Here is a 21,788-nt window from a genome sequence, read left to right as displayed (position 1 = left end):
CTTGAATGTGCAAAGTTTCACAGTTGGTCACACATTCGTGACAGCTATGTGCCTCTTTCTTTGGGGGAGCTGCCACGCCGTGCTGGGATTCCACAGGGCAGCATGGCGTCCCCATTCATCAAAATAGAGCTGCTGAAAGAATCCTCCGGCAATTTTAACTGCACACAAATAGAAGACACTCCAGGCAGAGTGTGAGAGACCAATCTTGTAAACAGCAGGATGGTAAGGTATAAACAAGAACGGAAAGAAAACAGCCTTTAAAACAAAAGAAGTTGCTTTTGACAAGGACGATAAGATGGGAATAAATTGAGCCTCAAATATCTGGAACAAAAGCTCAGAGAAGCGTTAAATCACAAGCTAGGTGGCTGCAGGAATTTGCAGTAATCCATTCCAATCTGCCAACTCATCCCTTTTAGCATCAGGCTTGATTTTACGGACCCCTCTTTCAGTTTTATATGCTTAGGTTTTTGTTTGTTTGTTTTTTTGTTTTTTCTTTTTCTTTCATGCACCACAACCAGCATTTTTAAGGCTGTTGCAACTTTCCTAAGTCACATCTTTCTTGGTCTCTGACCCCACAAACAATGTTGCTTTGGAGAAAGAACCACAAACCACAATATTTCCATCTTTCATTTGACCGAATCTTGTTCTTGAATGCAGGGAAAATATGTTCTCATACTTGTACTAAGTCTTGTGTTGTTAGAAGATGTAGTGCAGCAAAACTCCAGCATCTTCTGCCCTTTCAATCTTTCTACCAATAATTAAGCACTGAGCATGTGCTCTAGACAGTGGCCTGGGGATAACAGGGATAAACTGTCAGAACCTGGTTTGAGGACCACACAGTCCAATGGAGGAGAGAGACTCAGAAGTAAACAGTTATGAAAAGAGGTGAAGCTACCTTTACCCCTCCACTCTACAGTGATAATGTACATGGGCTCCACTCAGACTTTTTCCACTCCCTAACAGACTGCTTCCAGGCCAAAAATGCCTCTGCAGACCAACCTATCAGGGGATTAGGTACCGGTGGCTAAGCAAGCACAGATATTGGACACTACTCATGTTCTCCTATGAAGGGAGGAGGTCCTTTCTAGGAAGCTATCCTCCATCCTCCTCCACCTCCATCACTGCCTTGCTCTGCATACCTCTTCTCAGCCTCAGACCTCCAAACTGCCTTGCTTGGACTTACCATCCTCCCTAGCTTTTGTTATTATTATTGCGGTCACCCGTGTCATGCATATTTACTATGTGCCAAGAACGGCCCATACATTCACTTGTTGAGTTTTCATGGTATCCTTGGCCTTTGTTATCGTGGTGTTATAAATGAAGGAAATGATCCCCAGAAAATTTTAGAAACTTGTGCAAGGCTACACAGCTGACAAGTAGAAAAACTGAGATTAGAAGACAGAACTGTGTGATCAGAAAGACTATTAAACAGTACACTGGTCTGCTCCATAGGCACATGTGGTCCAACTGCCCTGCTAGGTTATTTACACTATAGACAGAGATCAACATTTCCGTTCTTTTAACAGTTCCTAGGCAGGGTACACCTGTAAGCAAGCAGAGTAGGAATCTCCCTGTGTGGTGTTATTTAAGGGAGGCCAGACAAGGATGGGTTAAAAATATCTTCACTGTTGCTTATCACAGTGTCTGGAATTTCACCATTGGAGATACATTACTTTGGGTCTTGAAGTCTTTCTGGTTTTCAGGATTTCTCTATTAGAACAAGATTGCCCTAGTAGTGTCATACTCAGCTGAGACCTCAGTGACATCAGGGCCTCAGAGAATGAGTCACAGGAGAGATGCCTAGAAAGGAGTCTGGGATCTGGGAATAGCAAAGTGGTCCTGAGAGGAGGATGAGAGGTCCCAAAGTCAGGAGTGATCGTTTTGCTTGGCTGACCCCACCTCTGTGGTCCCCAGCACAGGGCAAGCCAAATGGAGCGTACGTAAGTCTTGATCTGAGGAAACACTGTTTTGATCAGGTGTAAGAGTTGGAGGCATGGGGCATGGTGACAGGTAGTCATCAAGTACTGAGGAGCCTGAGCTTTGTGAAGGCGCAAAAGACAAGAGGCAGAATCCTTGCCCTCAAAGCGCTAACAGTCTCTTTGGGGAGAAAAAGTATCCCTAGCAAAGAATGGGTAAATAAGACAAGACAGGAATGACCAAGAACAGAATACACGTGTGATAGGAAACTCAGGAAAAGGAGAGCTCAGTGTGGGAGGAGGTGGTGTGGGCATCACTGGGGACACAGGACCCCAAGGACAGTACCAAATAAAGAGATATGATGAATGAGTTGGTGAATGCCTGTCTTACGCCAAAAGAAGACCCAGGTGACAAACAACGAATTGCTACCTTGGTACTCCCAAACAAGGAAATCCAGCTCAGATTTGATCACCATGATGCAAAATGATGTTAAGATGGTCTAGAAACAAAATCTGAAGACAGATATAATGTACAGAGATACTATTTAGAATATATACACTTCAAATTAAACTCAGGTCTTTTGATAAAAAGATCAAATGGTTGCTCCAAACGTATTATTAAAAACCCCAGAATTTCAGTAATAGGTGAAAATAACAGATTTATATATTTAGATACGTGGTGAATAAATCTGATGAAATCATTAGGCAAGACTAAACCCCTCTAAAACCAGGGGGAAAGAGATCTGATGATCACCACAGGCCAACAACATTGGCAAATTCCAAGACATTCCCCTGGATTCAGCTCTGATAAGAATGCTTTATCCTGTGACCTTCCAACCAAAGACAAATGCTCTTCTTCTGGGCTTTCACTTAATACTTCCTTCCTAAGCAGGAAAGGTTACTTCTATTTACTCTAACTTATCTTGTATTTTTTTTTAAAAAAAAAGGTCCCTTTATTTAATTCCTACAAAGAAAACATCTCCAAGGAAGAAAGGAAGGAAGCAAGCAAGCTTTGACCTTTATTTGCTACATGAGCTATTTTACCAATAGCTACAAGTGATTATGTTTTCACCATTCTGAATAACAACCCTTTGCACCCCTTGGCATAAGAGAACCAATAGCTGCAGCCTAAGGCTTAGTTGTGAGTGAGCAGAAAAATACAGGCAGGAAAAGACTAGAAAAAGGGTGAAGAGTAAGGGAGGAGGAGCCACAAGAAGTCATTTCTCCTTTGAGTTTCTTAACTAAGTTATTGCAATACATATTTTCTTTTCATGTCAACTTGGCTGCTAATGAGCTTCATTTCCACAAGTTGCCTGTTTTCTTTAAGGTGGCTGCATATCTGAGACAAACTGCAAAGGTCTCTGGTTCAGTCTGCTAATAGGTTTGTATTAACCTCCATGGAGATGCACAGACAGTGAACACATTATCCAAACCCACAATTCAGACGCAGGGTCTAACAAAGCGTACTTGTGCTTTATTTCCAGATGCAAGCAGCAGCTTGGCAAATGCAGTTCCAATGACTAAATGTTAGGATTTCTGGGACATTTTGGTCTTATAAAGAGCAATCAGAAAAAAAAAAAAAATTGAGTTCCTGAAAGTCTGAGTGGTGATTACAAAACTGGAGCAAAATGACGATAGCAGAAATTCTGTATTTACTATTTTATAAGAAAAGGATTCAGAACCCATAAAAAGAAATCAGTGAAAATGGATATTTAATACATTTAAAATATACAAATTTATAAGCATCATGTAAAATGTAAAAATTATAAATTAAACAGTATCATCCTATTAATAATTATTAGAAGGCAGAGTTTAAAAACATAAGTATTAAAAAACTAAACAGTCTCAAAAATAAAAAAAATTAAGTTACAAAATGTTGAAAATGAGATCATATTATTTGGACTTTTATAATGAGAATGCATAAATGTTGTTGCCACTGAGAACATATTTTTGTGTAAATTTCTTCACTGAAAAGGAAAAAAAACCACCCTAATCAGGAAAATGGTGATGTATTTATGAGCTATCTCCAAATATATTTCTCTGATTCCTTCATCTTCAAACATTCCTCAGGGTTTAAAAATATTCATCCAAGTTAAACATAATGTTGTGTATTTGTGTGTGGATGGGTGGGATGAAACTTATTTAGTTACCTCGAGTTGTAGTTTGCTTGAAGGCAACAAGCAAGCATTTCTGATTTGTTCTCCTTTTATTTGGTTTGCTCCTATATGCCCAGCTGCCTGTGTCTGTTTCAAAACTCTCCTGTTGTAGTGGACACACCCTAACGTGACTGCCCAGTGAGTCACGCCCTAGGATGATCCCCTCCCCTTGAGTGCAAGCACAACCTGTGACTTGCTCCCAAGCCAACAGAATACTGCAAAGCCATAGGGGATAGTCACTCCCTTGATTAGTTTACACTATGTAAGTCTCCGTCCTAGCAGACTGGGGTCAGAGATTCTCCTGCTGGCTTTGAAGTCAGCTGTCATGTTGCGACAAGGCCTGTGAGAAGCAATCAGCCACATGGCAAGGAATCCTGAGTGATACCTGGGAGGTGAGAGCACCGCAGGTGACAGCCAGCAAGAAAACAAGAGACCTCAGTCCTACAACCTCAGGTGAATCCCACCAACAACCACGTGAACCTAGAAGAAAAAAATCGGGCTCCAAAAAGGAACACAGCCCAACCAACATCTTGATTTATACCCTTACGAGACCCTAAGCAGAGGACCCAGGTAAGATACACCCAGATTCCCAATCCACAGAAACTGCGGGATAACGGTTACATGTTGTTTTACGCCACTAAATTTGTTATGCTGTTAAATTTGACAATCCACTTCGAACTCCAATAACAATTATTCTTGCAAAAAAGGTTTGTGTTACCAGTGCTATTTTCTTCCTCCGTTTGAGGATAGCAGAAATATAACCTAAAGCTTTATAGATGTGTACACCTCTGTCCAATTCAAAACTTTAATGCAGAATATAATTCTTCATGTATGAGTCTCAAAACATAAATTAGTTGAACTCAACATTTTTCAAAAAACTATTATCTTGGCACTTGAAAACTGGAGCGTATACCTTCAAACCAGTTTTTTTTTTAATGTGCATACTTCATTATTTTTTAGAATAAAGTTTTTAGTTTTGAAAGTTTCAGATTTGCAGAATTATTGTGAAGCTAGAACAGTGAATTCTTGTACACCCCACTCCCAGTTTCCACTGTTATTACATCTTACATTAGGATGGTACATCTTTCACAATTAGTGAACAAATATTGATACGTGTTTATGAACTAAACTCCATACTTTATTCACATTTCCTTAGTCTCTACCTAATGTTCTTTTTCTGTTCCAGGATCCCATCCAAGATACCACCTTACAGTTAGCTGGCCAGTTGCCTTAGGCTTCTCTTGGTTGTGACAGTTTCTCAGACTTTCTTTGTTTTTGATGACCTTGGCAGTTTTGAGGAGGACTATTCAGGTGTTTTGTAGGATGCACCTCTATTGAAATTTCTCTTATGTTTTTCTCATGATTAGACTGGGGTAGTATGTTTTGGGAGGAAGATCACAGAGGTCAAATGCCATTCTCATCTCACATGATGTGAAGGATACCTACTATCAATATGGCATATCTCTGTTAATGTTAACCTTGACTACCTGGCTTGAGGTAGTGTTTGTCAGGTTTCTCTATTGTAAGTTACTCTTTTTTAAAAAAAATCTCACCCCCTTTCCATACTGTGCTCTTTGGAAGAAAGAAACTCTGTGCAGCCCCATCCGGAGTTATGCTTTACCTCCCATAAAGCAGAGTATCTACATACATTATTTGGAATTCTTCTGCATAAGAGATTTGTCTATTTTCCTCATATATTTATCCAATCATTTATTTATATCAGAATAGATAGTTATCAGATTTGGGTTATACCTCAATACCAGTTATTTATCTTGTGGTTCAAATTGTTCCAATTTTGGCCATTGGGAGAACTTTTAGTTGGCTCCTGTATCCTTTCGGCATACATTGTGTCACAGTCATCATTACGAGATTTTGTTTTTGTTTTACCTTTTTTCTTTTAGTACTTCCTTACTTTCTGGCACTATAAGATACTCCAGGCTCATTTTGCATATTTCTTGCCCCAGTCCTCAATCAGCCATTTCTCTGGTTCTTTTTATTGGGAAATAATATTGAAACCAAGATTTGAGTGGTAGATATATTTATTGCTACTGGAGCATTATTGCTTCTAGGCTAAACCAGTTTTTCAGTCTCTAAATCTGGAACCTCAAAATATCCCTATATGTTTAATATATTTTAATTTATTCAACAAACATTTTATAGAGATTACCACATGCCAGGCATTATTTTAAGCATTCTGTAAATATTCACTCATCTAATTCTTGTAATAACCTCATAACAACAACAAGAGAGGTAGTTTTATTAGCCCCATTTTATGGATGGAAAACCCCGGGCACTGAAAGGTTCGGACCTGTGCCCAAAGTCATGCAGCTAGTAAGTGGCAGAGCCAGGACCTGAACCCAAGCATCTGGCTCCAGATTTGGGGCACTAACCAGTGCACCACATTGCCTCACACTAGTGAGGACCTCAAAGAGCATAAAATTGATGAATTAATTAATCCACCCATTCATTCTCCAACAAATTTCTATTATGTGCCCGTTAGGTGCTAAACTCTCTGCTAGATGTTAATTGGTGCTTAATGCCATTTGAGATACTTCTTGGACTATGGCCCAATTTAAAATGGAAGAAGAAGCTGTTGTAATGTGCCCCTTGAGAGGACTCTGGCAGCTGTCTGGGATGAAGATGGTACATAAAAAACACTCCACTAGGTGGCTGCAGATATACTTTATTATGCTACGGGCAATATTCAAGAGTGATAAGCAGTGCCTTATTTATTTAATTTCTATCCATTATCCTTTTCACAAATTTTAAAGAGAGGGTTTATTATCTTTCCTGTATATGAAACTCCCATTTTTTTTCCATAAATTTATTTATTTATTTATTTATTTATTTATTTTTGGCTGCGTTGGGTCTTCGCTGCTGTGCGTGGGCTTTCTCTAGTTGTGGTGAGTGGGGGCTACTCTTCGCTATGGTGTGCAGGCTTCTCATTTCGGTGGCTTGTCTTTGCTGTGGAGCACGGGCTCTAGGCACGCAGGCTCAATAGTTGTGGCTCGCGGGCTCTAGAGCGCAGGCTCAGTAGTTGTGGCACACGGGCTTAGTTGCTCTGCGGCATGTGGGATCTTCCTGGACCAGGGCTCGAACCTGCGTCCCCTGCATTGGCAGGCGGATTCTTAACCACTGCGCCACCAGGGAAGCCCCAAAACTCCCATTTATTATACTACTACTATTCACTGATAAAATATTTGAATGAAACTGTCTCTGGTGAAAACCACTGAACAAAACTGAGATTTCCATTTACAGCAATTGAAAGAAAATTTTAAATGTACACTTACTTTATGACTGTCGCTAGTGGATGGTTCCAAGGGATCAAAGCTGAGATGATCTAAAAGAAAACAGGCAAAATAAATATGTTGAATGAAAAAAATCTTAAAGGATTTTTTAAAGGTCATTTATTCCCACATATTTACTGGCAGAACTCTGCGAGGCATCCCATGACTTGGCCTTAGTTATCAATAACCGTTTTGGGGAAGGGAGTGCAAGTGGGGTAGAGGTAGAGCTCTCCAGAAAGGACTTGCCTAGAAAAGGCATCAGAGGCAGAAATGGGGAGTCTGGCATTGACCTCTTGTTGATATTTATAAACTCCTTGGAAGAGAATACAGATCCAAGGGAAGGCACAGTCAGGAACACGGGTCTTCATTTTGCACTTCAGAACAAGCACCAAATGAGCCTCCTTTTAGATGTACCAAAGTTTAGGTACATTCCAAAAAGAATTAGCAGACACAGTGTCATAATGTAACAATAAGAAATCACGATAAATAGGTCAATAAGTGCGATTAATGTACTGGTTAGATTCCTAGTTCAGAAGAAAGGAATGATCAAAGCTGTTAGCCCAGGAGGAGGCTGTATGGGAGGGAGCCCGTGAGGGGCCCGGCTCAGTGTGTCTGGCTGAGAAGGCTTGGAGGAAGGGGGTGTGGTCTGCTGAATCCCATCGCCAATGGACACGGGGAGGGGGCGGTCTCTCAGACTGTGTTTCTCGCATGTATAACCTCTCTTTGAGAAAAAGTGTATTTTAGAACTCTGGGAACACTAGTTTAGACAATCTAATTAGTCTACCTACTACAGTTACAAAACTATCAACAGGGTCAAAGCCCTCTTGGGAGATCTGTAAAAAAAAGAAAAAAAAAATTCCCAACTCATATCATTTAATTCTTAAATATCAGAGTGTTACTTGTATTAGGAATAAGTACCAAGAAATGCACAACTTGGGGGTTTCTAAAAATCCTCCTTATTATTAAAAAGAATCAATTGGAGTAATTCGAGAAAAAAAGATGTTCCAACTGACATGTTAGAAAAAAGTAATATTCTACCGATTTCTGTGTATTTGATGATGTACTAATCATTGCAAAATGCTTCTCAGTCAATAAACCAAGGACTCATATCCCTCCAAGCATTTAACAGGGAACTGAATACAGTTAAAGCAGAACTAAGAACTTTACCAAAGAGTTAGGAGATTTGTCCCTTTGAACATAGTTAGAGGTGATATATTTCAGTGGTAAGGACCCTCAGGCGATACTGAACCTCTGGATGTACCACAAATAATAGTTATTATGTTATTTTTAGTTCTGGCAATATAAGAATTCTGATGTAAGACAGATTCTTAATTTTTTCTTACTACAATAATCTGTACATTTTAATAGTATAGATATTTAAAAGATATATTGGCTTAATATAATGTAATCTTTCCAAGCATGATTTTTTTTAACTAAAACAAAAAATCTGTGAAATGGTTTTTGTATATTTTCCTTTATCTCATAGTTACTTTGTTAACATATAAGCGCATTACAATTTGAAAAGTGATATTTTAGGCTTTTTCACTGTTAAGATGTGGAATTAAGTTAAATGAATTCACAGTGTTTTACATTTTAAAATATATATAGTTAACTCTGTTTCAGAGCTTCAGATTTTACTGAAAACAAAACACAGATGCTGAGTTAAAGTGGCAAGGTGAATAAATAAGCAGTTTACCAGAGCTGACCAGACATAGGGCCCCAAAGGCTTTCTTTAGTGTCAGAGTGGACAGGCCATTAAAAACCAAGCCTGTTGCTGGCATCCAAGTCAGCTGGGTGAGACCAGGAGAAGAGTACACCACCCGAGAGGTATCAAAGCTCTGTCTGTTCTCTATGCCACTGGACAAGTCTCACTGATTTGCTCACAGAGGCACACTGAAACAGCCTATCTTACCTATTTTTTCTCAGAGATTGATAAGAAAATGATGGAGGTGGGGTGGGAGGGGCAAGGACACATGGGAAAGCAGGTGTAAATAATCCACAGGGTATATATGCATTGTTTGTATAATAGCTGCTTTCATTGAAACAGATACAGAAGAGAAATTTTGTAGACTACATGCATATCTTGCTAATTCAAACGATCATGTCAGGGAGACAAGGGGATAAGGGAGAAAGAACACAGGTGTGGAAGTCAGGAACTCTGGGGTCCAACCCCAGCGTGGCCGTTAGTTAGCAGGGGGCTAACTTTGGAGCAGTCACTTACCATCGCTAGATCTCTATACTCCGAGAATGTATGTAATCACTCTAAAAGCCCTTTTGACATCCATTTCAAGTTGGTTCTTACTTTTCCTTTAAGATCTCTATCAGGAAGTTTACTGTTTATGACCAAATGAATACGGCCAGCCAAATTAGCTTTTTCAGAAGGCTGAAGTGAATCCTTTTTTAATGGCGATAGTGCTTAAAATAGTCACCGTATATATTTTGGTTTGCATACACAAACTTCAAGGTCTATGATATGAAAGTCTGAAAACATTTGGACAAAAACTGCTTTAAGGGCTTCCCTGGTGGCGCAGTGGTTGAGAATCTGCCTACCAATGCAGGGGACCCGGGTTCGGGCCCTGGTCTGGGAAGATCCCACATGCCGTGGAGCAACTGGGCCCGTGAGCCACAATTACTGAGCCTGCGCATCTGGAGCCTGTGCTCCGCAACAAGAGAGGCCGCGACAGTGAGAGGCCCACGCACCGCGATGAAGAGTGGCCCCCACTTGCCACAACTAGAGAAAGCCCTCGCACAGAAACGAAGACCCAACACAGCCATAAATAAATAAATAAAAAACAAATACTTAAAAAAAAAAAAGAGTGGGTTTTAAAAATAAAAATAAAAAAAAAATAAAAAAATAAAAAAAATTAAAAAAAAAACTGCTTTAAAAGGTTTTAAATGTTATATGAAGATACTGTACAGTTACCAACACCATTTAACCATTATTTCTAACTACCTGATCAGTCAGCCATACCATCCATTCATGCTAACAATGAATGAAATGGTTTCTGGTCTTAGTGTTGGTATCTAATTTTTTACCCAAAACATGGCATTTTCACTGAGCAGTATATTCTGACAAGTACTTATAAATAGAATCAAATGGCTTTTTACATTCCATTTTAATTTGATTTAATAAGTCTAGTAATTTGAATTTCAGCATCTAACCCTAACTTTCCTCTGGAAGTGAAAAAGGCTTAACATTTATTCATTTAGAAAAAAATATACCATGCTCCAAAACACAATTCAACTGGAAACAGATGATATTCATCCTCTCAGGGGCACTTAGCATAAGCTAAATATATTCACAGCACAGCTGACCATTTATAAACCCAGCTACCATCACAACCAGAGAGCTGTGTCAATGGCAGTCCATTCATTGGTCTGAAGTAAAAAGCCATGAATCCTGCTAGGGTGGAGGCCACGTCTGAACATCATGCAATCAACACTGGCTCTACTTTACAAAAATGTTTAATAAAAATATTTTAAAGCACTTCATTGTCTTGTTTTCTACTTTTAGACTGAGTACTTAAATGAGGATTAATTTAGTTCTTTCCACTTTAGGAAACATGGATGTTAAGTATGGAGGGAGCAGATTTGAGAGGAATACAGTTTCCTTCAAAGGAAACCATTGCTATTGCCCCTGTTTCTCACGGCACAACCTCACTTGGGCTAGGTGCTCTCCTGAGCTTCCTTCAGATGCCACGACTCATTCTGGTGTCATGACTCTGGGGCTCAAGTTGTGAGGAATAGATATTTTTCTCATTTCTTTCTCAGACCTGGCCGTAAATTCAAAAAGCACGTTATGAGAAAATAAAAACAATAATAGCACAAAGAAACCAACCTGATTCCAGAGAAGAGAGATCCACTAAATAGGGGGTTAAAGAAATGTCTTATTCGGCTAACTGGTCAGTCAACAACAGAGAACTGACGAGCGCAGGAATTCCAGGCCACCTGCAATGCCCCTCTTGGGAGAAAGGCTGGCTGGCTCACAAGCAGAAAAATACAGTCATCCAATAGCCACACATAAGGGGTATGTGTTTATCCATTCATTCAACAAACACTAATTTAGCATCCACTGTGAGGCAGGGGCTAGCCCTAGAAATGAATGACATGACTTCACCCCTAAGGGGCTCACTGCTAGACAGGGCAAGCCAGCTAGTCACTTATGACAGACAAGCAAGCAAAGAAACTAATCAAAAGGGGAGCAGTTGGATGACAGACTCATACAAACACGGGTAACCAATCTGAGCAACACCTCCACGCACTCCTCACTCCTTCCTTTCCCTGTCTTACGGCTGTTCTCATTAGTGATTTGTCATTAGCCCTGTTGCCACCTGATGTCATCTATTTATTTGTTTCTGTTTGGTTGTCTGCCCCCACCCCCCAACTCAAGTATGTCCTTGATTTCTTGGGTTCACTGAGGTAAACCAGCCCCCAGAAGAGAAACTGACACCTAGTAGGTGCTCAGTAAATATTTGTTTACTAAATGAATGTATGAGTGAATAAACATCATAGGAGTTACTCAGAAAAAGGAATGACTATCGCTTCTCGGCCTTTTGGCTAAGATCAAGTGTAGAAAAAGGAATGACTGTCTAGAAAGATGGGAGGAAATGAGGTTGAGTTCTTATAAAAAGCAATTAAATTTTGACAAAGAAGAAGCTGAGAAGTCAGTTGAGAAAAACTGGCTTAGCAGGTCCTCAGAAACACCCAGCGATAGGTCTGTGGAGAACAATAGGTAGTTCTGTCTGTCCAGTGTCCTGTCATGGCTTTGGTGGGGCGGCCAACCCCAGACCTCACTCTTCTTACCACGGGGGAGGGCCCAAACCCAAGCTGGGCCATCTGAACCTCCCTCGTGGGCATTCAGAGGCGACAAGACAAGAGGCTGTGCGGTCAGCAGCGCAGCACCTCACAGGATGGTTTACTCACTCGTTCTTGCTTTGAAGACCCTCAGTTGCCCTGGTTCCCGCATTCCCCAAGGCCTCTTCCCTCAGTTCTATAAGCTATTTTTTTCAGGCTCCAGTCAGTAATCTCCGTTTATTTCTGTTGGTCACATCCAAAGCTCTCTATGACCACATCCAAAGCTCTCTATGACCACAGGGTCTGATTAAAGATGAATGTGGCTTACAGGGGCTCTCAGGAAAGAATTGTTCTCGAACACTGACCATGTGCAGGTACTGGGCTAAGCTCTCTATAGGAGTTACCCAATTTAATCAAGAGAACCATCTCTATGAGTGCCCATTCCCACTTTAAAAATGAGGACACTGACATTTACAGACGTTCAGTAAAGTGTCTGAGCTTAGCTCAGAGGGGCATAGGTGAGCTGACTGAGGTAGCCAGGGCCCAAAGGGAGTCTGGATTTTATTCTGAGTGCAACTTATTCTCCCATTATTCCCATAAGAAAACATATCAAAGAAAACAAACCTAAGAAAACAAGGAAAATATTTTAACAAATATTTTCATGTCTATTAATGCCGAAGCAGCTGACAAAGTGCTATACTCTTGCAACGCTGGGCTGCAAACTGAATGACAATCCAGGAACCGACTGGAAAATGATCCTGCCAAAAGCTTCACATGGCAACTGTTCTATGAATCCTTAGCAGATATTAATTAAGAAATGGACAATCTCTCCAAGATCTTACGAGGTAGAGACGATGACCCACATTTTATACGAGGAAAATGAAGCTCAGAGGGGTCCATAGCTAATTAGGTGGAAGAACCAGGATTTATGACCAGGCTTGTCTGACAGCAAATCTCAGTCATAACCATCATGCCACACTTCCCCCAGATTCAATTTAATAAAATACCATGTTGCTTGATCAACATTACTGAAGAATTACGTAAGCCTCCTGCACCACAGAGATTCTGTAAAAAAAACCCAAACTTTAAAATATATACCTTGTTGGATAAAATTTTTCACATTTTCTGCACTTTGTATACCAAATGCCCATGTTAATCACATGAATATGACTGATTCCATGTTGCTGCCCTCATGCACTTTGAAATGTAAACACCTGTTTGCTCCTAAAGGAAATGGGCCTATATTACAGACTCAGAACACTGTATTATTATTTTAGTTTTCTGTGTTTTATTTTTTTCCTGTCTCTTTATTCACTTTCGAGACTTTATTTCTTGCAATTTTCAGTGTGACTGCTTCTTGAAACTCTTCCCTGGATAGTAACATGCTATTTGTTACTTACTTGGGATTAAGAAACCTGACAACTTTGTTTGTTAGCATTCTTAGTAAAAGAAGAATAAAGAGAAGCCAAGCAAGGAATATTTTTTTTTAAAGGTTTATTTATTTATTTATTTATTTATTTATTTAATTTATGGCTGTGTTGGGTCTTCGTTTCTGTGCGAGGGCTTTCTCTAGTTGCGGCAAGTGGGGGCCAATCTTCATCGCGGTGCGCGGGCCTCTCATTATCGCGGCCTCTCTTGTTGCGGAGCACAGACTCCAGATGCGCAGGCTCAGTAATTGTGGCTCACGGGCCTAGTTGCTCCGCGGCATGTGGGATCTTCCCAGACCAGGGCTCGAACCCGTGTCCCCTGCATTGGCAGGCAGATTCTCAACCACTGCGCCACCAGGGAAGCCCCAAGCAAGGAATATTAAATGCAGAAACAAAGGGCTGTGGAAGATAATGTGGCCTGGGGGCCTGACTTCAAAGGGCAGGCCTGCAGGGTGTCCTCAGAGGAGGGTAGGGAATGAGCTAGAACAGAGAGCAGAGGCCAGACTGTGTAGGACACCAATCATCCAGAAGGTCCTTCTGAGCTGGCAGTTTATAACACAGGGCACACTCTTTTATGGGAACAGCATTTTACATGGTGGTTGGGTTGTCAAACCATTCTTTAAAATCTTACTTAATCTATTATATACACGAAACGTTTTCCCCTCGATTCTATGAGAAAGTGAAATAGGAGCAAGAAATCAGAAAGTCAGGTAAATATTGTAAGGCCATAGCCTCTAAAAGAAAAAGGAGGAGGAAGAGGAGGAGGGGCAAAGAAAGGAAGGAGGGAAAGAAGGGAGGGAGGGAGCGAGGGGGGAGGGGTGTTTCCTTGGTTGGGGGTGTGTAGGAAGGCAGATCCAGGTTTGTGGTGTCTGAGCTTATACAATTAGAAACCCTTTTTAAATAAATACAAATTATAAAACAAAATTAAATATCAATGGGGATTTTTTTAGAATGAGAAAGTATATTATAGAAATTACAAATTTTAATAACTGAAAAATAGCTTAGCATAATAATATATGTTTAGTAATTACCAGATACATGTATATATGGAAGTGACTGTAAAATCACATAAATATATCTTATTAAGCCCATATAAAATGTATCCCAACTCAGCTTCCCCTGACTGATCCCAAAAATGCCTCTGGCTATGCCAACACCTCTCCACGTGAGGGTAAAGGCAATCACAGTGGAAAGAGACAGTGCTCTTAACCAACTGTAGTCAAAATCTCCTTTGAAAAAATCTTACAAAAACACGTGACCAAGGGAGCCCAAGGCTAGGGTGCCTTAAGCATCCGAGCTCAGGGTAGATCCTATGCCTTTCCCTCCCCCATGTCCGCCCTATTCCCGTGATCAAAGGGTCCTCTTCCTCTCATATCATCACAAAGAGGAAGCAGAAGAGAGTCCATGCTCATGCTTTAATCAGTCAAGAGAGCTCGGGTCTCCTGATCCAGACTCATCAAAACGTGCCACAAGGGAAGCTGTGCAGCAAGACAATTAGCAACGTGGATCCCACTGGAGTTTTATGGAGTCTTGGCTCTACATCTTCTCTCTGAGATAGTCATGAAAATAGCTGCGTCCAAATTTTCCTTCATCAGCACCAGTGTGCATGTGTGGGGCATGGGTGTGTCCCTCTGCAGCCAGGACATCAAGTGCTCTGGCCATGACTTCAACTTTTCCTATTCCAGGGAAGTGGTGACATGGCTGGTCTGGCAGCCTCTATTTGTTTCTACTGCAAAGCTTGTACAACTCCTTTTTTGCAGGTTTCGCCAGTGACTTGGCCTTCTGAACTGGAAGCTCCTTATCAGTGTCATATAATCAGGAGCAGGCTGTGCCCCCAGCATCAATGTTTCTGGCATCACTGAGCCTGAAACCAGCCTGGACCATTCCACCAACTTTCTTTATGGATCTTGGGGTCAGCCGGCCCACTGCAGATTCAGTACTATCTGTATTCCAAGGATCAGTGAACAAGCGAATGTCCACCCCAAGGCGAAAAGGGCATTTACTACCCAGTGGTGATTTGGACTTTACATGAGAACCTGGTCGATGACCTAGAGCATCTCTGTTATCTGAGGTCTGGGTAAGAAGCCAGAACTCCTCCCTTAGAACTGGGCTGGGCCCTTGTCCACAAGGCTGGCTGGGTCATGCTGCCGGTCCTAAAGCACCCTGTGTGCATCTGAAGGCAGAAACTCTGCCAGAAAAATGGAAAGTGGAGTTGGGGAGCAGAAAGAACTCAGGGCCGGGGACTCGAGTGAAACGTGTGTGACTCTATGTCCTGAGCTGTGAAACAGTCACAAACATTATCTGGCAAGAAATAGGAACATGCGTGACTGTATCTCCTAACAGATGTCTCACGTGACGATTAATAATCTTTCTTTTCTTCCTCTTTCTTTCCTCTCTCTTTCTTCTGTTTTTGTTTGGTTGCTTTTTGCTGTCTCTTCTTTCTTTTTTGCACAGCTCCTCTCATTTGTGGGTACAGGCAGGTCCCATGCAGAGCACGTCACATACAGTATCTCTTATTTCACGCAATAGTCCTAAAAAGCAGGAATCATTGTTCTTATTTCACACATGAGGGAACAGAGGCTTTGGGAGGTGACAGGTGTATTAGTGGGTACGCCAAGCCTGTTCTATTAGGAACACTCAGTGTCTTTTTCTTGATAGACAGATGCCATCATAGGCTAGAGTAGAGGTCTTTCCTTTGGCACCCTGCGTCACATCCTGCCCGCCCCTCTGCTTTCTGCTGCAACTGGAGGACGGGTGGAGGGGGTGCAGACTCCTCTGGGGCTGGCAGTGCTCTCCTACGTACCTTCTGACTTTCTGCCTCCAGTCCTTCCCCACTGCTGGGGCCCTGCAGTCTGCAGGTGCAGCCAGGAAGCACAGGGGACAAAAGCTCCGGGATGGTTCTCAGCCAGGGGAGAGTGAGACTGGATGGATAAATGCCCTGCTGTCCTCCTTACACAACTCCCAGAGACAGTCTAAAGTAATCACATCCCTATTTGCCTACTCAAATGCCTGCCTCAAAATTTGCTTCTGGCGGGGAAATCAAACTAAGACATCTTCCAATGATCCCCTTAATTCCATTTGCCTTGTTAGCAGACCTTCTGCTTCGATGTACATGCATTTTATATGGCTAACAAGCTTCTCAAATGAAGGAATTTCTTCCCACTGTTTTTCATTAACCAGTCATTTCCCTTAACTACACCGCCTTTTAAAGAAAAGGGATGCAAGAGAAACAAGCACGCTATAAACATCTCCCTCTTCCTCTGCTCAGAATCCTGAAGCCCAGGCTCAAAGTCCCATTAAGAGGCGAGCTCATCAGAGCTACTGACAACACCTACTTTGTTCAGGTGGGAAGCAGACACCTGAACATACTGTAATAAAACAAAACTTAAATGATAATCTGACAAGTTAATTAGTTAGAAAATATTATTTTGCTGTCAGATATTTAGGCATAAATCAGAGGCAGTTCATATAAACGACTCTAAGGTTTACTTTTACACAAAAAAACTATCTAGAATTTTTCCCCTTGGCACTGTTAATTTTCTATTACCTAGAAACAGCATTAATAGCAACAGTTTTTCTTCCATCTCTCTCTCTCTCTCTCTCACACACACACACACACACACACACACACACACACCTTGACCCTCACACCTGCTAAAAATCAATGATTCTGGATCTCCTTCCACTAGAAGTGGAGAGACTTTTGCTTGTATCTCCACCCTGACCCTGGACCACTGCTGTACGCTGAATAATGGCCCCTCAAATATGTCTTAATCCCCAGCACCTGTAGGTGTTATCTTATATGGCAAAAGGGACATTGCCGATATGATTAAACTAAGGATCTTGAGATGGGGAGATTATCCTGCATCATTCAGATAGGGCCAGTGTAGTTACAAGGGTCTTTATGAGAGGGAGGCAGGAGGGTCAGAGTCAAGGGAGAAGGCAGTGAAAGCAGAGGTTGGAGTGACAAAGTCAGGAGCCAAGGAATTCCAACAGCCTCTAGAAGCTGAATAAACAACAAGGAAATGGATTCTCCCCTCAGACAGAGACTCCAGAAGGAACCGGCCCTGCTGACATTTTGACTTTAGCCCACAGAACTGATTTCAGACTTCTGACCTCCAGAACTATGAAAAAATAAATTTGTGTTGCTTTGAGACTCTAAGTTTGTGGTGTTTTGTTACAGCAGCCATAGGAAACTGATACTTTTCATTCTGCTACTTCACTTCTACGCTGACCTAACCAGCACCCCTTTGCTCCCCTCCCTAAACCTACACACTACATCCAAATGAGAAACTAGACAGTAGTTTCCTCCTCATCAACCCTGAATGACATGTCCTGGGTGTTGGAGACCTCACAGCACTAGGAACCCTGTACCATGAGGACAAGAAACACTTGCATACAAGGGGTAAGATGTTCAGAAACAATCAGATTAGGACAGCAGTGGGGGCTACAGAAAAGGATTTAGGAGTCATTGGCATATGGGTGACGGTTGAAGTCAAACCACAGCTATGCCACATAAATATATGACAGCGGCCTTGGTAGAACTAGGAAGTGGATAGGGGGTTTAGTTTGCAAATGATACCCTATCAGAGATCCATAGAAAATTAACAAAAGAAAATGTGATCTGGAGTATAATTTTTACAAATTTTTCTTGAGCTGAAATGCAATCTCAGATAGCTGATGTAGAAGATTATGTCTCATTTAGAGAAAAGCAAGCCTCAAAGGAAGCTCTTGAGTTCTGTTATTAGGCACAAGGATACAAATATAGTTCCTACCCTCAAGGAGATCACAGATAATTTCATTATAATGTAATCTGTGGTATGATAATGGCGTCCCCAAGTGTTATGGGCGGGGGAGGGGAGAGTTGGTCCAATTTATGGACTGAAGAAAATCCTACTGGAGGAAGAAATAACTAAGAGGAGTTTTGAAGGATGAAAAGAACAGGGAGAGAGAGGGGAACATTCAAGGCAGAAGAAACAGCACAAAATAGTGGAGGTAGTTAAATGAACATGAGTAGGTGAGTTTCCCCAGGAAGATAATGCATAATGAAAAAAAAAAAAAAAAGAGGAGCAAGGACAGAGCCCTGGAGAGGAGGAAGGATTAGAGAAGGCAAAGGAAAAGAAGCCCACGAATTAGTCCAAAAAGAAAAAGAGGAGCAGGAGGGAAGTCTGGGGGGAAAAATCGATGAGGGTAGAGAGCTTCAGGTAGGCAGGAGGTGAGGAAATAACTGCTAAAAGGACCAGAGGAAGCCATGAGGGAATTTTCACAGAGTGGATTCACTGGATGATGGGAGTAAACACCGGATTGCAAGGCGCTTTCAGGTAAACGGAAGTAACGAAGTAGAAGTAGATGCACCATGTTCAGTCTGCCCTTTCCAGTTTCTTGGTTGAGACAGGAATGAGAACCATGCCTACTCGTCAGGTTTTTAAACTTTGGAGACCAAAATAGGCTTCATAAGCTGGCACTAAAAAGAACAGATAAGATTTAAATACACAATGAGAAGATAAGAATCAACTTGGACCATCCTCCTCAGACTAAGGCAAAGCTAAAATAAGTGGAAATATCACCACAAGAACAGTGGGGCAAGCTGGCTGGGGAGAAGAAAAACGTTTTAAAAGTATGAGGCTACATATTAAAAAAATTATCAAAGAAGTCTCAAATTAAAGATCCCAAGAAGAAATAAGGAGATCTGGAAGCACATGAACTAGAGAAAGAAGTGGGAATAAGTTACGAAGTGTAAGACAAAGAAGGAGATTCTACATCAAAGGGGAAAAATAATTAAACAAAATATTATGAAAACTACAAGGTAAAAAAATAAAGAAGGAAAGCTCATCTTAATTGATGAGATGTCTGGAATGCAGACTAGTTTTAATGAGGCACACTTCTGTAAATCACACAGAAGCTAAATGCACACAAACCAGTGGTGAGTGTTACCAAGTAGGTTCTTAGTTCTGAAGAATTAAGACACAATGATAAAGTAGAAGACAGAGGAATATTTTTAAAACCCTATTTCCACAGTCACTTTCAAATTTAGCAAAAATTTCCTAAGGACTGACCTAAGGAGACAGAATTACATTTACATAATAGCATAACTTAACAGGAATAAACACAAAATGGAAAATTGAGTTTAAGGAGGATGTTAACATGTTCTTTTCATGCAACCCAAGTGACCAGATAAGACGTTGATGGATCTAGTATAAAAGTGAAGAGCTTAAAATCCACAACAGAAAACAAGTGATTAAAATGGTCAAGGAAAATAAAGAACAAGAGGAAAGGAATCATTTGTGGTGTCAAATGCTGTCAACAAGCCCAGTACAATGAACACTGAGAACTAATCATTCCAGTGAGCAGGACGGAGGTCACTGGGGACCTTAACAAAAGGTTTTGGTAGCTTTCTGGTTACACATATTTGGATAATCTCGTAAAGAAAAGATCAAAATTGTACTATCAGGATGGGCAGGGAAAGAGCATGATGCAACTCAGTCTTGTCATTTCTAATCATTTCCTGATAGTAATTTCTTTGCCGAACAAGCAAAGAAATAATGGTTAAATTTGCAAGTGTCAACAGAAACATGCAACAAGTAATTGCATCCTGAAAAAGTCTAAATAATGATAATGACCTACAGTGTATCCTCAAGCCTGAAGCTGAGGTCAGACCTTCACCTTGTGCACATGACCCCACAGATCCCTGGTAATTACCTGTGATCACCAATGACTGTCTGGCCTTACTAAAGGGCTGGGTCATCCTTGTATTCACTTCTGAAAGTCAAATAATTAAATCTTTTTTAAAATTAACTTTTTTATTGAAGTAGAGTTGATTTACAATGTTGTGTTAGTTTCAGATGTACAGCAAAGTGATTCCGTTATATATGCATATTATATATATTCTTTTTCAGATCCTTCTTCATTATAGGTTGTTAACAAGATACTGAATATAGTTCCCTGTGCTACATAGTATGTCCTTGTTGTTTATCTATTTTATATAAAGTAGTGTATATCTGTTAATCTCAAACCCCTAATTTATCCCTCCCTCTCTCCCCCTTTCCCCTTTGGTAACTATAAGTTTGCTTTGTATGTCTGTAAGTCTATTTGTTTTGTAAATAAGTTCATTTGTATCATAATTTAAATTCCACATGTAAGTGATATCATATGATATTTGTCTTTCTCTGACTTACTTCACTTAGTATGATAATCTCTAGGTCCATCCATGTTGCTGCAAATGGCATTATTTCATTCTTTTTTATGGCTGAGTAATATTCTGTTTTATATATATATATTTACTGGTATATATATATATATATATATATATATATATATATATATATATATGTATTATTATATATTGTTATATATTCTTTACCCATTCATCTGTCAACGGACATTTAGGTTGCTTCCATGTCTTTGGTATTGTAAACATTGCTGCTATGAACATTGGGGTGTTAGAGTTTTCTCTGGATATATGCCCAGGAGTGAGATTACTGGATCATATAGTAACTCTATTTTTAGTTTTTTAAGGAACCTCCAGACTGTTCTCCATAGTGGCTGCACCAATTTACATTCCCACCTACAGTGCAGGAGGGTTCCCTTTTCTCCACACCCTCTCCAGCATTTATTATTTGTAGACTTTTTTGATGATGGCCATTCTGACCAGTGTGCAATAATTAACTCTTGCCTTGTCCTTACTCATTCAAAGGATGGAGTATAACATGCTGGTGATGACATTATTATATACCTAGTTAAATCTGGTATCTACCAGTGCTTGGATTTGACCAGGATTCCCAAGGAGAGGGAGAAAGCACATTTTCACCACTAGACAAGGCAAGCTTTATCTCTGTACCTTGATGCCAGAAGAAAAATTCGTCTGTAACTGCATGCCAGGTCACTGACTGGCTGTTAGTAATTGTTCAATGAATTAATGAAGGGATAGGAAAGAGGAGTGCAACCATAGCACAAATCAGTATAAGCAAATGAAGGTCTTTCCCACAATCTTGGTGAAGATGGGCAGCACTTTACTTAATGTTCCACTTTTTCAGTGTTAGAGAAGTTTATGGATTCAGATTAATTGAAAGGAAAGCACATCTTAATTGAAGAAATGTCTGAAATGGCGACAAGTTTTAAGGGAGGCACGCCTTTGTAAATCAGACAGAAGATAACTGTACACAAACCAGTGGCAAACGTTACTAAGTAGGTTGTCTCCCCAACCCTTTC

General features: G+C 40.6%; 1 protein-coding gene across 10 annotated transcripts in view; it reads right to left on the bottom strand.

Annotated features, from left to right (window-relative positions):
• Nucleotides 1-21,788, bottom strand: part of NCALD (neurocalcin delta) — a 445,048-nt gene that overhangs the window by 190,893 nt on the left and 232,367 nt on the right. For all 10 annotated transcript variants that reach the window (XM_057532218.1, XM_057532216.1, XM_057532215.1 and 7 more), the window contains one exon: nucleotides 7,363-7,412. The gene's annotated coding sequence lies outside the window, so the exon portion shown is untranslated. The remainder of the gene's footprint in view (nucleotides 1-7,362; nucleotides 7,413-21,788) is intronic.

The sequence above is a fragment of the Balaenoptera acutorostrata genome, chromosome 17 (assembly GCF_949987535.1).
Source record: "Balaenoptera acutorostrata chromosome 17, mBalAcu1.1, whole genome shotgun sequence".
Lineage (NCBI taxonomy): Eukaryota > Metazoa > Chordata > Mammalia > Artiodactyla > Balaenopteridae > Balaenoptera > Balaenoptera acutorostrata.
This window is presented reverse-complemented; position numbering and strand designations above follow the sequence as displayed.